We start from the raw sequence: 20539 nt of genomic DNA on the forward strand, positions 1-20539 counted from the left end.
GCAAAGATTATTATAACTGAGATGATTTGCTTTAAACTTGTGAAATATTTACTAGTTTCCAACTAATTAAAAAGAGTGACTTTCTCTGTGGAAAATCTAAGGGGATGGTGTCCCTATGGGAAAACAGAGAAGATTAAATATATCCAAAACAGCCTATAAACACCTATTGGCTTACGTCTTTATCATTTAAATAAAAGTAGGTTTATTGTTTCAAACATGATGATAGAAAGCACCATTAGGTTTGTCACATTAAAAATAACCAGGGGAGGTGGAGTAAGATGGCCGAATAGGAACAGCTCCAGTCTCCAACTCCCAGAGCGAGCGACACAGAAGACAGGTGATTTCTGCATTTTCAACTGAGGTACTGGGTTCATCTCACTGGGGAGTGCCAGACAATCGGTGCTGGTCAGCTGCTGCAGCCCGACCAGCGAGAGCTGAAGCAGGGCGAGGCATCGCCTCACCTGGGAAGTGCAAGGGGAAAGGGAATCCCTTTTCCTAGCCAGGGGAACTGAGACACACAACACCTGGAAAATCGGGTAACTCCCACCCCAATACTGCGCTTTAAGCAAACAGGCACACCAGGAGATTATATCCCACATCTGGCCGGGAGGGTCCCATGCCCATGGAGCTTCCCTCATTGCTAGCACATCAGTCTGCGATCTAACCGCAAGGCAGCAGCAAGGCTGGGGGAGGGGCGCCCACCATTGCTGAGGCTTAAGTAGCTAAACAAAGACACTGGGAAGCTCGAACTGGGTGGAGCTCACAGCAGCTCAAGGAAACCTGCCTGTCTCTGTAGACTCCACCTCTGGGGACAGGGCACAGCTAAACAACAACAAAAGCAGCAGAAACCTCTGCAGATGCAAACGACTCTGTCTGACAGCTTTGAAGAGAGCAGTGGATCTCCCAACATGGAGGTTGAGATCTGAGAAGGGACAGACTGCCTGCTCAAGTGGGTCCCTGACCCCTGAGTAGCCTAACTGGGAGACATCCCCCACTAGGGGCAGTCTGACACCCCACACCTCACAGGGTGCAGTACACCCCTAAGAGGAAGCCTCCAAAGCAAGAATCAGACAGATACACTCGCTGTTCAGCAATATTCTATCTTCTGCAGCCTCTGCTGCTGACACCCAGGCAAACAGGGTCTGGAGTGGACCTCAAGCAATCTCCAACAGACCTACAGCTGAGGGTCCTGACTGTTAGAAGGAAAACTATCAAACAGGAAGGACAAAAGCTGGAAATTCAAAAAATAAGAGCACATCTCCCCAGGCAAAGGAGCGCAGCTCATCACCAGCAACGGATCAAAGCTTGACGGAGAATGACTTTGACGAGATGAGAAAAGAAGGCTTCAGTCCATCAAACTTCTCAGAGCTAAAGGAGGAATTACGTACCCAGCGCAAAGAAACTAAAAATCTTGAAAAAAAAAGTGGAAGAATTGATGGCTAGAGTAATTAATGCAGAGAAGGTCATAAACGAAATGAAAGAGATGAAAACCATGACACGAGAAATACGTGACAAATGCACAAGCTTCAGTAACCGACTCGATCAACTGGAAGAAAGAGTATCAGCGATTGAGGATCAAATGAACGAAATGAAGCGAGAAGAGAAACCAAAAGAAAAAAGAAGAAAAAGAAATGAACAAAGCCTGCAAGAAGTATGGGATTATGTAAAAAGACCAAATCTACATCTGATTGGGGTGCCTGAAAGTGAGGGGGAAAATGGAACCAAGTTGGAAAACACTCTTCAGGATATCATCCAGGAGAACTTCCCCAACCTAGTAGGGCAGGCCAACATTCAAATCCAGGAAATACAGAGAACGCCACAAAGATACCCCTCAAGAAGAGCAACTCCAAGACACATAATTGCCAGATTCACCAAAGTTGAAATGAAGGAAAAAATCTTAAGGGCAGCCAGAGAGAAAGGTCGGGTCACCCACAAAGGGAAGCCCATCAGACTAACAGCAGATCTCGCGGCAGAAACTCTACAAGCCAGAAGAGAGTGGGGGCCAATATTCAACATTCTTAAAGAAAAGAATTTTCAACCCAGAATTTCATATCCAGCCAAACTAAGTTTCATAAGTGAAGGAGAAATAAAATCCTTTACAGATAAGCAAATGCTTAGAGATTTTGTCACCACTAGGCCTGCCTTACAAGAGACCCTGAAGGAAGCACTCAACATGGAAAAGAACAACCAGTACCAGCCATTGCAAAAACATGCCAAAATGTAAAGACCATCGAGGCTAGGAAGAAACTGCATCAACTAATGAGCAAAATAACCAGTTAATATCATAATGGCAGGATCAAGTTCACACATAACAATATTAACCTTAAATGTAAATGGACTAAATGCTCCAATTAAAAGACACAGACTGGCAAACTGGATAAAGAGTCAAGACCCATCAGTCTGCTGTATTCAGGAGACCCATCTCACATGCAGAGACATACATAGGCTCAAAATAAAGGGATGGAGGAAGATTTACCAAGCAAATGGAGAACAAAAAAAAGCAGGTGTTGCAATACTAGTCTCTGATAAAACAGACTTTAAACCATCAAAGATCAAAAGAGACAAAGAAGGCCATTACATAATGGTAAAGGGATCAATTCAACAGGAAGAGCTAACTATCCTAAATATATATGCACCCAATACAGGAGCACCCAGATTCATAAAGCAATTCCTTAGAGACTTACAAAGAGACTTAGACTCCCATACAATAATAATGGGAGACTTCAACACTCCACTGTCAACATTAGACAGATCAACGAGACAGAAAGTTAACAAGGATATCCAGGAATTGAACTCATCTCTGCAGCAAGCAGACCTAATAGACATCTATAGAACTCTCCACCCCAAATCAACAGAATATACATTCTTCTCAGCACCACATCGCACTTACTCCAAAATTGACCACATAATTGGAAGTAAAGCACTCCTCAGCAAATGTACAAGAACAGAAATTATAACAAACTGTCTCTCAGACCACAGTACAATCAAACTAGAACTCAGGACTAAGAAACTCAATCAAAACCGCTCAACTACATGGAAACTGAACAACTTGCTCCTGAATGACTACTGGGTACATAACGAAATGAAGGCAGAAATAAAGAAGTTCTTTGAAACCAATGAGAACAAAGATACAACATACCAGAATCTCTGGGACACATTTAAAGCAGTGTGTAGAGGGAAATTTATAGCACTAAATGCCCACAAGAGAAAGCAGGAAAGATCTAAAATTGACACTCTAACATTGCAATTAAAAGAACTAGAGAAGCAAGAGCAAACACATTCAAAAGCTAGCAGAAGGCAAGAAATAACTAAGATCAGAGCAGAACTGAAAGAGATAGAGACACAAAAAACCCTCCAAAAAAATCAATGAATCCAGGAGTTGGTTGTTTGAAAAGATCAACAAAATTGACAGACCGCTAGCAAGACTAATAAAGAAGAAAAGAGAGAAGAATCAAATTGATGCAATAAAAAATGATAAAGGGGATATCACCACTGACCCCACAGAAATACAAACTACTATCAGAGAATACTATAAACACCTCTATGCAAATAAACTGGAAAATCTAGAAGAAATGGATAGTTTCCTGGACACTTACACTCTTCCAAGACTAAACCAGGAAGAAGTTGAATCCCTGAATAGACCAATAGCAGGCTCTGAAATTGAGGCAATAATTAATAGCCTACCAACCAAAAAAAGTCCAGGACCAGATGGATTTACAGCTGAATTCTACCAGAGGTACAAACAGGAGCTGGTACCATTCCTTCTGAAACTATTCCAATCAATAGAAAAAGAGGGAATCCTCCCTAACTCATTTTATGAGGCCAACATCATCCTGATACCAAAGCCTGGCAGAGACACAACAAAAAAAGAGAATTTTAGACCAATATCCCTGATGAACATCGATGCAAAAATCCTCAATAAAATACTGGCAAACCGGATTCAGCAACACATCAAAAAGCTTATCCACCATGATCAAGTGGGCTTCATCCCTGGGATGCAAGGCTGGTTCAACATTCGCAAATCAATAAACATAATCCAGCATATAAACAGAACCAAAGACAAGAACCACATGATTATTTCAATAGATGCAGAAAAGGCTTTTGACAAAATTCAACAGCCCTTCATGCTAAAAACGCTCAATAAATTCGGTATTGATGGAACGTACCTCAAAATAATAAAAGCTATTTATGACAAACCCACAGCCAATATCATACTGAATGGGCAAAAACTGGAAAAATTCCCTTTGAAAACTGGCACAAGACAGGGATGCCCTCTCTCACCACTCCTATTCAACATAGTGTTGGAAGTTCCAGCTAGGGCAATCAGGCAAGAGAAAGAAATCAAGGGTATTCAGTTAGGAAAAGAAGAAGTCAAATTGTCCCTCTTTGCAGATGACATGATTGTATATTTAGAAAACCCCATTGTTGGCCGGGCGCGGTGGCTCAAGCCTGTAATCCCAGCACTTTGGGAGGCCGAGACGGGCGGATCACGAGGTCAGGAGATCGAGACCATCCTGGCTAACACAGTGAAACCCCGTCTCTACTAAAAATACAAAAACTTAGCCGGGCGAGGTGGCAGGCGCCTGTAGTCCCAGCTACTCGGGAGGCTGAGGCAGGAGAATGGCGTGAACCCGGGAGGCGGAGCTTGCAGTCAGCTGAGATCCGGCCACTGCACTCCAGCCTGGGTGACAGAGCGAGACTCCGTCTCAAAAAAAAAAAAAAAAAAAAAAAAAGAAAACCCCATTGTCTCAGCCCAAAATCTCCTTAAGCTGATAAGCAACTTCAGCAAAGTCTCAGGATACAAAATTAATGTGCAAAAATCACAAGCATTCTTATACACTAGTAACAGACAAACAGAGAGCCAAATCATGAATGAACTTCCATTCACAATTGCTTCAAAGAGAATAAAATACCTAGGAATCCAACTTACAAGGGATGTAAAGGACCTCTTCAAGGAGAACTACAAACCACTGCTCAGTGAAATAAAAGAGGACACAAACAAATGGAAGAACATACAATGCTCATGGATAGGAAGAATCAATATTGTGAAAATGGCCATACTGCCCAAGGTAATTTATAGATTCAATGCCATCCCCATCAAGCTACCAAGGAGTTTCTTCACAGAATTGGAAAAAACTGCTTTAAAGTTCATATGGAACCAAAAAACAGCCCGCATCTCCAAGACAATCCTAAGTCAAAAGAACAAAGCTGGAGGCATCACGCTACCTGACTTCAAACTATACTACAAGGCTACAGTAACCAAAACAGCATGGTACTGGTACCAAAACAGAGATATAGACCAATGGAACAGAACAGAGTCCTCAGAAATAATACCACACATCTACAGCCATCTGATCTTTGACAAACCTGAGAGAAACAAGAAATGGGGAAAAGATTCCCTATTTAATAAATGGTGTTGGGAAAATTGACTAGCCATAAGTAGAAAGCTGAAACTGGATCCTTTCCTTACTCCTTATACGAAAATTAATTCAAGATGGATTAGAGACTTAAATGTTAGACCTAATACCATAAAAATCCTAGAGGAAAACCTAGGTAGTACCATTCAGGACATAGGCATGGGCAAAGACTTCATGTCTAAAACACCAAAAGCAACGGCAGCAAAAGCCAAAATTGACAAATGGGATCTCATTAAACTAAAGAGCTTCTGCACAGCAAAAGAAACTACCATCAGAGTGAACAGGCAACCTACAGAATGGGAGAAAATTTTTGCAATCTACTCATCTGACAAAGGGCTAACATCCAGAACCTACAAAGAACTCAAACAAATTTACAAGAAAAAAACAAACAACCCCATCAAAAAGTGGGCAAAGAATATGAACAGACATTTCTCAAAAGAAGACATTCATACAGCCAACAGGCACATGAAAAAATGCTCATCATCACTGGCCATCAGAGAAGTGCAAATCAAAACCACAATGAGATACCATCTCACACCAGTTAGAATGGTGATCATTAAAAAGTCAGGAAACAACAGGTGCTGGAGAGGATGTGGAGAAATAGGAACACTTTTACACTGTTGGTGGGATTGTAAACTAGTTCAACCATTATGGAAAACAGTATGGCAATTCCTCAAGGATCTAGAACTAGATGTACCATATGACCCAGCCATCCCATTACTGGGTATATACCCAAAGGATTATAAATCATGCTGCTGTAAAGACACATGCACACATATGTTTATTGCAGCACTATTCACAATAGCAAAGACTTGGAATCAACCCAAATGTCCATCAGTGTCAGACTGGATTAAGAAAATGTGGTACATATACACCATGGAATACTATGCAGCCATAAAAAAGGATGAGTTTGTGTCCTTTGTAGGGACATGGATGCAGCTGGAAACCATCATTCTTAGCAAACTATCACAAGAACACAAAACCAAACACCGCATGTTCTCACTCATAGGTGGGAACTGAACAATGAGATCACTTGGACTCGGGAAGGGGAACATCACACACCGGGGCCTATCATGGGGAGGGGGGAAGGGGGAGGGATTGCATTGGGAGTTATACCTGATGTAAATGACGAGTTGATGGGTGCTGATGAGTTGATGGTGCAGCACGCCAACATGACACAAGTAGACAAGTATGCATATGTAACAAACCTGCATGTTAGCCACATGTACCCTAGAACTTAAAGTATAATAAAAAAAAAAAAAAACAGCATGATACCAGCATGAAAACAGACACATAGACCAATTGAATAGAATGGATAACCCAGATATTAATACACATATCTATAGCCAATTGATTTTGACAAAGGCACCAAGACACTCTTGGGGAAAGGACAGTCTCTTCAAGAAATGGTGCTGGGGAAACTGGATGTCCATATATAGAAGTATGAAACTAGACTCCCATCTCTCTCCCTACAAAAATCAACTCAAAATGGATGAAAGACCTAAATGTAAGACCCAAAACTATAAAACTTCTAGAAGAAAACAAAGGGGGAAATCTCCATAACATTGGTCTGGGTAATGATTTATTGGATATAACAACAAAAGCATAAGCAACAAATGTAAAAATATAGACAAACTAATTACATCAAATTTAAAAGCTTCTACACAGTGAAGGAAACAATCAACAGAGTGAGGAGACAATCTATAGAATGGAAGAAAATATTTGCAAACTATTTATCTCACAGGTGATTAATATCCAAAATATATAAGGAATTCAACAACTCAGTAGCAAGAAAACAAATAACCTAATTTAAAAACAGGCAAAGAACCTAAATAGAAATTTCTCAAAGGAAGACATACAAATGACAACAGGTATATAAAAAAAAGTTCAACATCACTAATCATCAGAAAAATGCAAATCAAAACCACATGAGATAACATCTCACTCCTGTTGAAATGGTTATCATCATCTGGGTATGGTGGCTCATGCCTGAATCCCAGCACTTTGGGAGGCCACGGCAGGAGGATTACTTGAGCTCAGGAGTTTGAGACTAGCCCAGGGAATATAGTGGGACCTCGTCTCTACAAAAAATAAAAATAAAAATAAATAAATTAGCTGGGGCACCGTGGCATGCACCTATAGTCCCAGCTACTCTGGAGGGTGGGGTAGGGAGATCATTTGAGCCCAGGAGGTGGAGGTTACAATGAGCTGAGATTGTGCCACTGCACTCCATGCTGGGCAACAGAGAGAGACTGTCTCAAAAAAAAAGAGAGGCGGCTATTATCAAAAAGACAAAAGATAACAAGTTTTGGAGAAAGGGGAATCCTTGCACACGGTTGGAAGTTCCCCAAAACTAAAAAATACAATTGTTCCCAAAAGAAAATAAAAATAGGAAAAAAAAAAAAAAAAAGGCCAAGCACTATGGCTCATACCTATAATCCCAGCGCTCTGGAAGACCAAGTTGGAGCACATCCCTTGAGTTCAGGAGTTCAACAACCCAAGAACAGCCTGGGCAACATGGCAAAACCCCATCTCTACAAAAAATACAAAAATTACCCAGGTGTGATGGCAAGTCCCTGCAGTCCTAGCTACTTGAGAGGCTGAGGTGGAAGGATTGCTTGAGCCCAGAAGGTTGAGGCTGCAAGAAGCCATGTTTGTGGCATTGCATTCCAGCCTGGGAGACAGAGATTCTGTCTCAAAAAAACAAATTAGAATTACAAAATGATTTAGCAATCCTATTAATGGGCATATATCCAAAGGAAATTATATCAGTATGCCAAAGAGAAGATATCTGCATTCCCATGTTTATTGTGGCACTATTCACAAGAGTCAAGATACAGAACTAACCTAAGGGTCCATCAATGGATGAATTAATGAATAAAGAAAATGTAGTACATATACACAATGGAATAATATTCAGCCATAAAAATTTAATCCTATCATTTGGGACAACACGGATGAACCTGGAGGATATTATGTTAAGTGAAATAAGCCAAGCACAGAAAGACAAATTCTGCATGATCTCACTTACATGTGAAATCTCAAAAACCTGATCTCACAGAACTAGAGAGTAGAATGGTGTTACCAAAGACTGGGACAGTTGTAGGGGGGAGGATTGGGGAGATATTGGTCAAAGGATACAAAATTACGGTTAGATAAAGAGGAATAAGTTCAAGAGATATGTTGTATAGCATTGTGACTGCAATTAATATGAAATACATTGTATTCTTGAAAAATGCTGAGAATGGATGTTAAGTGTTCTAACCACAAAAATGATACCTATGTGAACTAAGGCATATGTTAATTAGCTAGATTTAACCATTCCAAAATGTTATATTCTTCAAAACATCATGATATACATGATAAATACATACAATTTAACTGTCAATTTAAATAAATAAATAAAGTTGAAAAAATACTGGTAATTGTTCTATTTCCCACAATTTTTTTTGTTTGGTTTTGTCGAAATAGGATTTCATTATGTTGCTGAGACTGGTCTCGAACTTCTGGGCTCAAGCAATCCACCTGCTTCAGGCTCCCAAAGTGCTGGGACTACAGACATAAGACACCATGCCCAGCCCAGGATTATTTTTAACCATCATTATTTCTGCAGTTTTCATAAGGCTTTTGTAATATACTGATGTTCTCCTGTAAAATTCTTTAGAGTCTCTTTAGACTTCTTCCCTAAACTCCTATTAAAAGTTCAATTCAAGAGTTCTCAAAAATTAGGGTTCATTAGTATGTTCTGCATGTGGGTCTCTTGAGATCTTTTATTTCTTTCCTCAAATGATTATGTTGAAGTCTCCTCAGAATAGAAATTTTAAAATGTGCTTCAGTCTGGTGTGAAATCAGAGAGGATGCACATATCTATGTTCAAATGAGGCAAAGTAGAGGAAATAAATATTTGAAGGGAGAGTGCTTCCTAGGGTTTTATTCCCGTTAGTATGACTTTGCATAGCTTAAAATAAGTCACATCTCAAAGGATTAGTTACTGGCCAAGGTGCATTTAAATTAATGTGCAAATAGGAAGTAGCAAATGAGAACTAAACTGATATATAACCGGATGAGTAAGATTTTTCTTACTAGGTTTTCATAAGTTTGTGAACTTTGTGAATGATTACATCAACAAATCACGGTTGGAAAAGCAAACAAGTTGAATTTTATGCCACCTCTCATCCATTATCTGACTTCTAAATTGTAATCCATTCCACAGACGTCTATGGTCAAAATCCTATAACATTTGTCCTGAAAGTCAAGTGTAAGTATATTCTCAGCTTATAGTTATATCTATGTTACCTTTTTGTAATTGTGGAACATGAAATCATGTAACTGTAATTTTTTGTTGTTGTTTAATTAAAAAGTACCTTATGCTTGTAGCCCCTTTCCTGAAAGTAACTAGTCCATTCAGAGGCTTAGAGAATGTGTAGCATGGGCCCCAAGTACAAATAAACACTTCTCCTTAAATGTCAGTGGGGAAGATTTAAAGGAACAGATAGCTCAGTGTCCTGAAAACTAAGGACAAGGAACAGTTCTGTGCCCAAACAAACCTTACACACATTGAGTCCTTTTTACGGTCAAACTACAATGTATATATATACTTTGAAACATAACATTGTACATGATAAATACAAACAATTTGATGTCAATTTAAAAAAAAAAATAACAAAACCCTGAAAAAAAAAAAACAAAATTATTATATTCCTCTTACTCTCAATAACAAACAGAACAAATATAGATTTTTATTATTTGGTGATAGAAGAGCACCAACTACGAACAAGAAAATTTCAAGTGGGGGTGGAGGGAGGGAGAGCATCAGGAAGAATAGCTAATGGATGCTGGGCACCACCATGGCACACATTTACTTATGTAACAAACCTGCACATTCTGTACATGTACTTCTGACCTTAAAATAAAAGTTGAAGAAAAAAGAAAAATACAGTCTTATTGATAAAGGCCTGGCTCTCAGCTCTTGAAATCCCAGCAAAGATGAGGTAACACACATGACTCTCTGGCCATTCATCAGTGGAAAAAGAAAGGCAAAGGTAAAATCAAGTTACAGAACCAAGTAGCTTTATGTTAGGCTAGACTTTGAAAGTTTTAGTTTCTAGGCAAGAAATCTAGGGAAGAAAGTACAACTGTATCATAAATGGCCAAGGATAAATCGGCAAATGAAGAACAAAGTAAAGTGGCAGGGGCACTAATTTTTTTTCATTTATTTAACGAGTATGTATTTTGCCCATACTGTGTGTTTTTGCTGTTGTTATTGGGAGATAAATGAATATCAGAAAAGAAGAAAAATATATTTATAAAGAGATCTAGCATAAACCAACACTATAATCATACAATAAGCCTTGTTTCTCTTGTCCTTCACCTGCTCTTAAGGAACTTATAAACTAGTTTTGGAAAGATGACACACACATAAGATAGAAAATGGTTGATGCAGGCCGGGCGCGGTGGCTCAAGCCTGTAATCCCAGCACTTTGGGAGGCCGAGGCGGGTGGATCACGAGGTCAGGAGATCGAGACCATCCTGGCTAACATGGTGAAACCCCGTCTCTACTAAAAATACAAAAAACTAGCCGGGCGTGGTGGCGGGCGCCTGTAGTCCCAGCTACTCGGAGGCTGAGGTAGCAGAATGGCGTGAACCTGGGAGGCGGAGCTTGCAGTGAGCCGAGATCACGCCACTGCACTCCAGCCTGGGTGACACAGCGCGAGACTCCGTCTCAAAAAAAAAAAAAAAAAAAAAAAGAAAATGGTTGATGCCTGAACAGAATGCATCATTATGTTAATTCTTATCTTAGAATCAGACATTTCTCTGCATTTATTTTGTGTCCCAGATATTCAGATATTCATTTTGATTTTAAAATTCCACATAGAGTACAGTCACTATGGAAAACATATAGCATTTCCTCAAAAAAATTAAAAACAGAATTACCATACAATCCAACAATGTATATCTCTGGGCATATATCCAAAAGAATTGAAAGAACTTTTTAATGATTGCCATTCTAACTGGTGTGAGATGGTTTCTCATTGTGGTTTTGATTTGCGTTTCTCTGATGGCCAGTGATGACGAGCATTTTTTCATGTGTTTGTTGGCTGTATGCATGTCTTCTTTTGAGAAGTGTCTGTTCATATCCTTTGCCCACTTTTTGATGGGGTTGTTTGTTTTTCTCTTGTAAATTTGGTTGAGTTCTTTATAGGTTCTGGATATTAACCCTTTGTCAGATGAGTAGATTGCAAGAATTTTCTCCCATTCTGTAGGCTGCCTGTTGACTCTGATGGTAGTTTCTTTTGTTGTGCAGCAGCTCTTTAGTTTAATGAGATCCCATTTGTCAATTATGGCTTTTGTTGCTGTTGCTCTTGGTGTTTTAGACATGAAGTCCTTTCCCATGCCTATGTCCTGAATGGTATTACCTAGGTTTTCTTCTAGGGTTTTTATGGTTTTAGGTCTAACATTTAAGTCTCTAATCCATCTTGAATTAATTTTTGTATAAGGAGTAAGGAAAGGATCCAGTTTCAACTTTCTACTTCTGGCTAGCCAGTTTTCCCAGCACCATTTATTAAATAGGGAATCCTTTCCCCATTTCTTGTTTTTCTCAGGTTCGTCAAAGATCAGATGGCTGTAGATGTGTGGTATTATTTCTGAGGGCTCTGTTCTGTTCCATTGGTGTATATCTCTGTTTTGGTACCAGTACCATGCTATTTTGGTTACTGTACCCTTGTAGTACAGTTTGAAGTCAGGTAGCGTGATGCCTCCAGCTTTGTTCTTTTGACTTAGGATTGTCTTGGCAATACGGGGTCTTTTTTGGTTCCATATGAACTTTAAAGCAGTTTTTTCCAATTCTGTGAAGAAAGTCATTGGTAGCTTAATGGGGATGGCATTGAATGTTTAGATTACCTTGGGCAGTATGGCCATTTTCATGATATTGATTCTTCCTATCCATGAGCATGGTATGTTCTTCCATTTGTCTGTGTCCCCTTTTATTTCACTGAGCAGTGGTTTATAGTTCTCCATGAAGAGGTCCTTTACATCCCTTGTAAGTTGGATTCCTAGGTATTTTATTCTCTTTGCTGGAAAGGATGTGGCGAAACAGGAACACTTTTATACCATTGGTGGGATTGTAAACTGGTTCAACCATTGTGGAAAACAGTATGGCGATTCCTCAAGGATCTAGAACTAGAAATACCATATGACCCAGCCATCCCATTACTGGGTATACACCCAAAGGATTATAAATCATGCTGCTATAAAGACACATGCACACATATGTTTATTGCAGCACTATTCACAATAGCAAAGACTTGGAATCAACCCAAATGTCCATCAGTGACAGACTGGATTAAGAAAATGTGGCACATATACGCCATGGAATACTATGCAGCCATAAAAAAGGATGAGTTCGTGTCCTTTGCAGGGACATGGATGCAGCTGGAAACCATCATTCTCAGCAAACTATTGCAAGAACAGAAAACCAAACACCGCATGTTCTCACTCACAGGTGGGAATTGAACAATGAGATCACTTGGACTCTGGAAGGGGAACATCACACTCTGGGGCCTATTATGGGGAGGGGGGAGGGGGGAGGGGGGAGGGATGGCACTGGGAGTTATACCTGATGTAAATGACGAGTTGATGGGTGCTGACGAGTTGATGGGTGCAGCACACCAACATGGCACAAGTATACATATGTAACAAACCTGCACGTTGTACACATGTACCCTAGAACTTAAAGCATAATAAAAAATTTTTTAAAATTTAAAAATTAAACAAAAAAGAATTGAAAAGAGGCTCTCAAAGAGATATTTGCACATCTATGTTCATAGCAGCGCTATTCACAATAGCCAAGTAGAAGCAATCAAACTTCCATCAACAGATGAAGAAGTAAACAAAATGTGGTACGCACATACAATTGAATATTATTCAACATTAAAAAGGAAAGAAATCTTGTCACATGCTACAACATGAATAAACCTTGAGCTCGGGCCTGAGGGAAAGCAGACACCAGCAGCAAATATTTAGAGACTGGTAATAGTTACAAGAGTCCACATATTCAAAAATCAAAGGGAAGCTGTGGAATCTTTGATTATCACAGTTTCAATGGTACTGCTGATTCCATCCCAAAGACTTTTCAACTGTGAGCTACCTTTTTTCTTTTTTCTTTTCCCTCTGAGACAAAGACAGTGATGAAAGAAATATCACTGCCAAATTAACAGATATAATGAAAGATCAAAAGTAGAGACATGTTCAAAGTGAAAATAAAAACTGGAAATGGAGAATTTAGGCATTCGTTTTGAAGGTAAGCTAGGAAAGTATATGAAAATTGTTAAGAGGAGTTTTAGAGAAAATCCTACATGAGAATTTAAGAAAATAGTTCTTGTAAAGAGCCAGCTCTTATCCAATAAAAAAAATTTTTTGAGTAAAACTGTCAAAAAAAAAAAAGACACTTAAACTAATCCTATGGGTAAAACTTGCCTCTCCAAAATGTTCTTGAGCTCTTCTGTGTTCATCACTAACATTTGTCCTCTACACATTCACAAGCAGCAAAAGTTAGAAATGAAAAACCAAACCTTTCTGACAGGATTCATTCTGCTTGGACTAACAGACAACCCAGAGCTTCAAATTATCATTTTTGTATTTCTCTTCCTCACCTACATATTCAGCATCATTGGAAATCTGATCATCATCATCCTTACACTACTTGACTCCCACCTCCAGACCCCTATGTATTTTTTCCTCCGGAACTTCTCCTTCTTATAAATTTTCTTTACAACCACTTTTACTCCCAGGCTACTGTTCAGCATCTCAACTGGAAATAAAGCCATCAGCTTTGCTGGATGCTTCAGTCAATATTTTTTTGCCATATTCCTCGGGGCCACAGAGTTATGCCTTCTGGCTGCCATGTCCTATGACCGTTATGTAGCCATCTGCAAACTCCTGCATTACACCACCATTATGAGCAGGAGGGTCCACATTAAGCTGGTTCTCTGCTCTTGGCTGAATGGATTCTTGATCATCTTTGTCCCAATCATCTTCACCAGTCAGCTGGATTTCTGTGCCTCCAACAGAAATCATTATTATTCTGACTCATTAATATTGTGAATCATTATTATTGTGACTATGGACCCCTCATAGAAATAGCTTGCTCAGACACAAGTCTACTGGAACTGGTTGACTTTTTCTAAGCAGTTATGACCTTGATGATCACCCTGGTGCTAGTGATTCTCTCCTACACAAACATTATCAGGACTCTTCTGAAGCTCCCCTCTGCTCAGCAAAGAAAAAGGGCTTTTTCTACATGTTCTTCCCACGTGGTTGTCATCTCTCTTTCTTATGGCAGCTGCATCTTCATGTACATAAAATCTTCAGCAAAAGAAGGTGTTGCCTTCAATAAAGGAGTAGCTGTGCTCAATATCTCAGTTGCCCCTTCACTGAACCCATTCATTTACACTCTAAGTATTAATAAACAAATAAAACAAGCCTTCAAGGACGTGGTCAGAAAAATTGTGAGTCTTCATTCAGTTTAATCACCCCAAAATAAATAGAACTTTTGAATGATATTCATGGAGCTCCTCCAGCTGATAACTTGAGCTTCAGATTTCTCCTTTTGTTAGAGTGATTTCTCAGAAAAATACAATGTGAGCACGTATCTTTTTTTTTTTTTTCAAACTTGCTGACAAAAGTATTCAGAGAAGGCAAGTTCAAATTTTTTTCTGGTAGATATATTTTAATAAAGGGAAAAATTAGGAAAATTATATTCTTAGACTTTGTACACAAAAACAACTACTTGGTTAAAAACTATTTTCTTATAAATCTGGTGATTAGCTGAATGATTAAGTCTTCCTTCTCATAAGGAGCTCTTAGTCTCATCAATTAAAAAAAGTTCCAAACACATTGGGTCAGAAATGACTAGCTACTTCTCAAAGAAGGTTATCAATGATGTCCTACCAAAAGAAATTCTATTCCAGATCACCTTTTCTTAGGTTCTAAACAATTTTGATTCTGAAGCTTCTTCCTCTGACAACTCCAAAGATTATCTCTTTCTGGCATAAACCACAGAAATTATTTCCAGTTGTAAAGTACAGTACCGGCTTTCATGTGTGCTCCTAGAACATTGCTGACTGTCTGATTTGAGAGCTGAAATCAGAATGAAAACTCTTACCAGGGAACCATCTGGATTCCATTTAAAGGAAGACTCAGGTGAAGAAACTCTTCAGCAATTTTGGCAATTATAAAAATCTGTTAAGAGCTGTATTGTGACAAGGATGTGCCTAGCTTTTACAGGATATATTTAGAGATGAAACTGAGGAGGTTGGGAGTGTTAGGATACTATGCCGTGGTCTATTAACTATCTTAACAACTTTCTGCCATCAGAGTCCCTTGGATGCCCCTCTGACCTTGCCAACTATTATGGTAACTCCAGCCCCCTGGCTGCCTGTGCTTAAGTAGAGTCACCTGGCATTTACTACTTCAGCCCTCATCATCTCAATGAACATCAGCAAGCCCAGCTCCATGACTATCCCTCTTACCATCATCCCTGGTGAATAAGAGCCACCAGTGAACTTACTAGTCATGCTGGTGCACCTCTCAGAAACACATTCCCTTATGCCTTGGTGAATGGTGTGTCCTGTAGGCCCTCCTATGAAGTAAATCATCTAGTGGGCCTTATGGTCTAATAGCATATATCCATCCTATCATGCCAATCTCCCTCAACCTCTTTATTTATTCCTTTACCATCTTCCAGAGCAACTCAGATATTTCCACAGTGTTGGACATCACAATTTTCAGGCTCGAAGATCCGCCCCAGCAGTAAAGTGAAATCCTCACTCCACATTCTATGAAAGTGCTCCCCAAGTCAATAAATTCTAGCTCAGCCAGTCTTACATGTTAGACCCCTGATCAAAATTCAATCCCAGGAGCACTCCTCTAACTCCTACCAGTACAAGATAGCCAATTCTTACAATTCTTTCAGTATGTAGGTTCTTTCCTCCCTATCAAGCCCAGCATGTCCTTAGCTGGATTATATTGGGTTTAACCCTAACAGATCAGCCTAGCATCTGGGAGAGGAATTGAATACAACTACTGAAGGAAGCATCAGGTGATCTCCTGAAACATCTTCCAGGTAACTTTTACTACAAAAGAGTGGGCCACCTCTGCAAATCAAAAGTGTTTGGAGGGAGTTGCAAAGTAAAAATACTTACAGGCATCTCTCCAGATGTCCCTTTTCCGTGTTTCCAGTCCCAGATTTCCCCATCAAGGTCCTTAGCTTTATAACAGACCTTCCTTGCTAATGATTCAAATATGTCTGAACCTCTATGTCATTAACAAGTAGATCAACATGCCAGTCAACCAAGATATAAGACCCTCTTTTTAAGCTACCACATAGGCCCTCTGGATCTCATAAGCCACTAACTGCTTGTTAAAAGCCCTTAGACTCTCATCACCTCTCTTCAGGACATCAATACAACTTAGCAGTAACTGTCAATTCCATTGTCTTTGTAGGCATTTATTCCCCTGTATTTTTCAAATACCTACATCATTACATATGCCACTGCATTCTTCTTGACTAAGACATTTTTCCAAACAAACCAACTCAACTTTGAAGGATTTTGAAGACTGTAGTGCACTGAAGTTATTGATAGCGACATGAACAAAACTAAGCTAAGCTCAGTTCTTTACCAGGTGGACCCAATCCACCAACCATCAGCCTTACAGAATAAAATTCATGCCCATTTCTGGGTATAATATTATTACTTCAGTCCTGCTTGTTTGTCTATACATGCTGTTTAACATGAAATCAAAAATTACACGACACACAAAAAAGTGAGAAAAAAACAGTAGCAAAATATAAAGCAATGAATAGAACTAGACTCAAAAATGACACAGATGTTGGAATTATTAGACAGTGACTATAAAACAATTATGATTACCATGTTAAAGTATTTAGTGCCAATTGCTGGCAAGATGACCAAATAGGAACAGCTCCGGTCTGCAGTTCCCAGCAAGATCGATGCAGAAGGTGGGTGATTTCTGCATTTCCAACTCAGGTACATGGTTCATCTCACTGGGACTGGCTGGACAGTGGGTGCAGCCTACCGAGGGTGAGTCAAAGCAGAGTGGGGTGTCACCTCACCCAGGAAGCACAAGGGTTTGGGAAATTCCCTCCCCTACCCAAAGGAAGCCATGAGGGACACTGCCATGAGATATGGTGCAGTCCAGCCCAGATACTGCACTTTTCCCATGGCCTTTGCAAATGGAAGATCAGGAGATTACCTCCGGTGACTACACCACCAGGGCCCTGGGTTTCAAGCACAAAACTGAGTGGTCATTTGGGCAGACACCAAGCTAGCTGCAGGAGGTTTTTTAGAGGGGTTTTTTTGCTTTTTATTTTGTTTTGTTTTGTGTTTTCATACCCTAGTGGTGCCTGGAATGCCAGCAAGATAGCACCATTTACTCCCCTGGAAAGGGGGCTGAAGCCAAGGAGCCAAGTAATCTAGCCCGGCCATGGAGCCCAGCCAGCTAATATCCACTGGCTTGAAATTCTCGCTGCCAGCACAGCAGTCTGAGGCCGATCAGAGATGCTCCAGCTTGCTAGAGGGAGGGGCATCCACCATTGCTCGGCTTGAGTAGGTGGTTTTACCCAAACAGTGTAAAAAAAGCTGCCGGGAAGTTCAAACTAGGTGGAGCACACCACAGCTCTGAATAGATCAATAACAAGTTCTGAAATTGAGGCAGTAATTAATAGCCTACCAACCAAAAAAAGTCCAGGACCACACAGACTCACAGCCGAATTCTACCAGAGGTACAAATAGGAGCTGGTACCATTCCTTCTGAAACTACTCCAATCAATAGAAAAAGAGGGACTCCTCCCTAACTCATTTTATGAGCCCAGCATTATCCTGACACTAAAACCTGGCAGAGACACAACAAAAAAAGAAAATTTCAGGACAATATCCCTGATGAACATCTGTGTAAAAATCTTCAATAAAATACTGGCAAACCAAATCCAGCAGCACATCAAAAAGCTTATCCAAAATGATCAAGTCAGCTTGGCCCAGGGGATGCAAGGCTGGTTCAACATATGCAAATCAATCAATGAAATCCGTCACATAAACAGAACAAATGACAAAAACCATGTGATTATCTCAATAGATGCAGAAAAGAACTTCGACAAAATTCAACAGCCCTTCATGCTAAAAAAACACTCAATAAACTAGATATTGATGGAACATATCTCAAAATAATAAGAGCTATTTAAGATAAACCCACAGCGAATATCATACTGAATGGGAAAAAACTGGAAACATTCCCTTTGAAAATGCACAAGACAAGGATGCCCTCTCTCACCACTCCTATTCAACACAGTATTGGAAACTCTGGCCAGGGCAATCAGGAAAGAGAAAGAAATAAAGAGTATTCAAACAGAAAAAGAGAAAGTCAAATTCTCCCTGTTTGCATATGACATGGTTGTATATTTAGAAAACTCCATCGTCTCAGCACAAAGTCTCCTTAAGCTAATAAGCAACTTCAGCAAAGTCTCAGGATACAAAATCAATGTGCAAAAGTCACAAGCATTTCTATACACCACGAACAGACAGATAGAGAGCCAAATCATGAGTGAACCCCCATTCACAATTGCTACTAAGAGAATAAAATACCTAGGAATACAACTTACAAGAAATGTGAAGGACCTCTTCAAGGAGAACTACAAACAATGCCTCAATGAAATAAAAGAGGACACAAACAAATGGAAGAACTTTCCATGCTCATGGATAGGAAGAATCAATATCGTGAAAATGGTCACACTGCCCAAAGTAATTTATAGATTCAATGCTATTCTCATCAAACTACCATTGATTTTCTTCACAGAATTGGAACAAACTACTTTAAATTTCACATGGAACCAAAAAAGAGCCTGAATAGCCAAGACAATCCTAAGCAAAAAATAACAAAGCTGGAGGCATCATGCTACCTGACTTCAAACTGTACTACAAGGCTACAGTAACCAAAACAGCATGGTACTGGTACCAAAACAGATGTATAGACCAATGGAACAGAACACAGACCTCAGAAACACATCTACAACCACCTGATCTTTGGCAAACCTGACAAAAACAAGCAATGGGGAAAGGATTCCCTATTTAATAAATGGTGTTGGGAAAACTGGCTAGCCATATGCAGAAAGCTAAAGCTGGATCCCTTCCTTACACCTCATACAAAAATTAACTCAATTGGATAAAAGACTTAAATGCAAGGTCTAAAACTATAAAATCGCTAGAAGAAAGCCTAGGCAATACCATTGCGGACATAGGCATGGGCAAAGACTTCATGACTAAAACACCAAAAACAATGGCAACAAAAGCCAAAATAGGCAAATGGAATCTAATTAAACTAAAGAGCTCTGCACAACAAAAGAAACTATCATCAGAGTGAACAGACAACCTACAGAATGGGAGAAAAATTTTGCAATCTATCCACCAGACAAAGGGCTAATATCCAGAATCTACAAGGAACTTAAACAAATTTACAAGAAAAAAGCAAACAGCCCCATCAAAACATGGGCAAAGGATGTAAACAGACACTTCTCAAAAGAAGACATTTATGCAGCCAACAGACAAACGAAAAAAATGCTCATGATCACTGGTCATTAGAGAAATGCAAATCAAAACCACAATGAGATACCATCTCACACCAGTTAGAATGGCAACCATTAAAATGTCAGGAAACAACAGATGCTAGAGAGGCTGCGGAGAAATAGGAATGCTTTTACACTGTTGGTGGGAGTGTAAATTATTTCAACCATCGTGGAAGACAGTGTGGTGATTACTCAAGGATCTAGAACTAGAAATACCATTTGACCCAGCAATCCCATTACTATACCCAAAAGATTATAAATCGTTCTACAATAAAGACACATGCACACGTATGTTTATTGTGGCACTATTCACAATAGCAAAGACTTGGAACCAACTCAAATGTCCATCAATGATAGACTGCATTAAGAAAATGTGGCACATATACACCATGGAATACTACACAGCCATAACAAAGGATGAGTTCATGTCCTTTGCAGGGACATGGATGAAGCTGGAAACCATCATTCTCAGTAAGCTATCACAAGA

At 39.6% G+C, this 20539-nt stretch overlaps 1 pseudogene; it reads left to right on the forward strand.

The window, feature by feature from the left end:
- Positions 1-13973: 13973 nt before the first annotated feature.
- On the forward strand, positions 13974-14944 carry LOC112634234 (annotated as a pseudogene).
- Positions 14945-20539: the final 5595 nt, after the last annotated feature.

Source organism: Theropithecus gelada, chromosome 11 (assembly GCF_003255815.1).
Source record: "Theropithecus gelada isolate Dixy chromosome 11, Tgel_1.0, whole genome shotgun sequence".
NCBI lineage: Eukaryota > Metazoa > Chordata > Mammalia > Primates > Cercopithecidae > Theropithecus > Theropithecus gelada.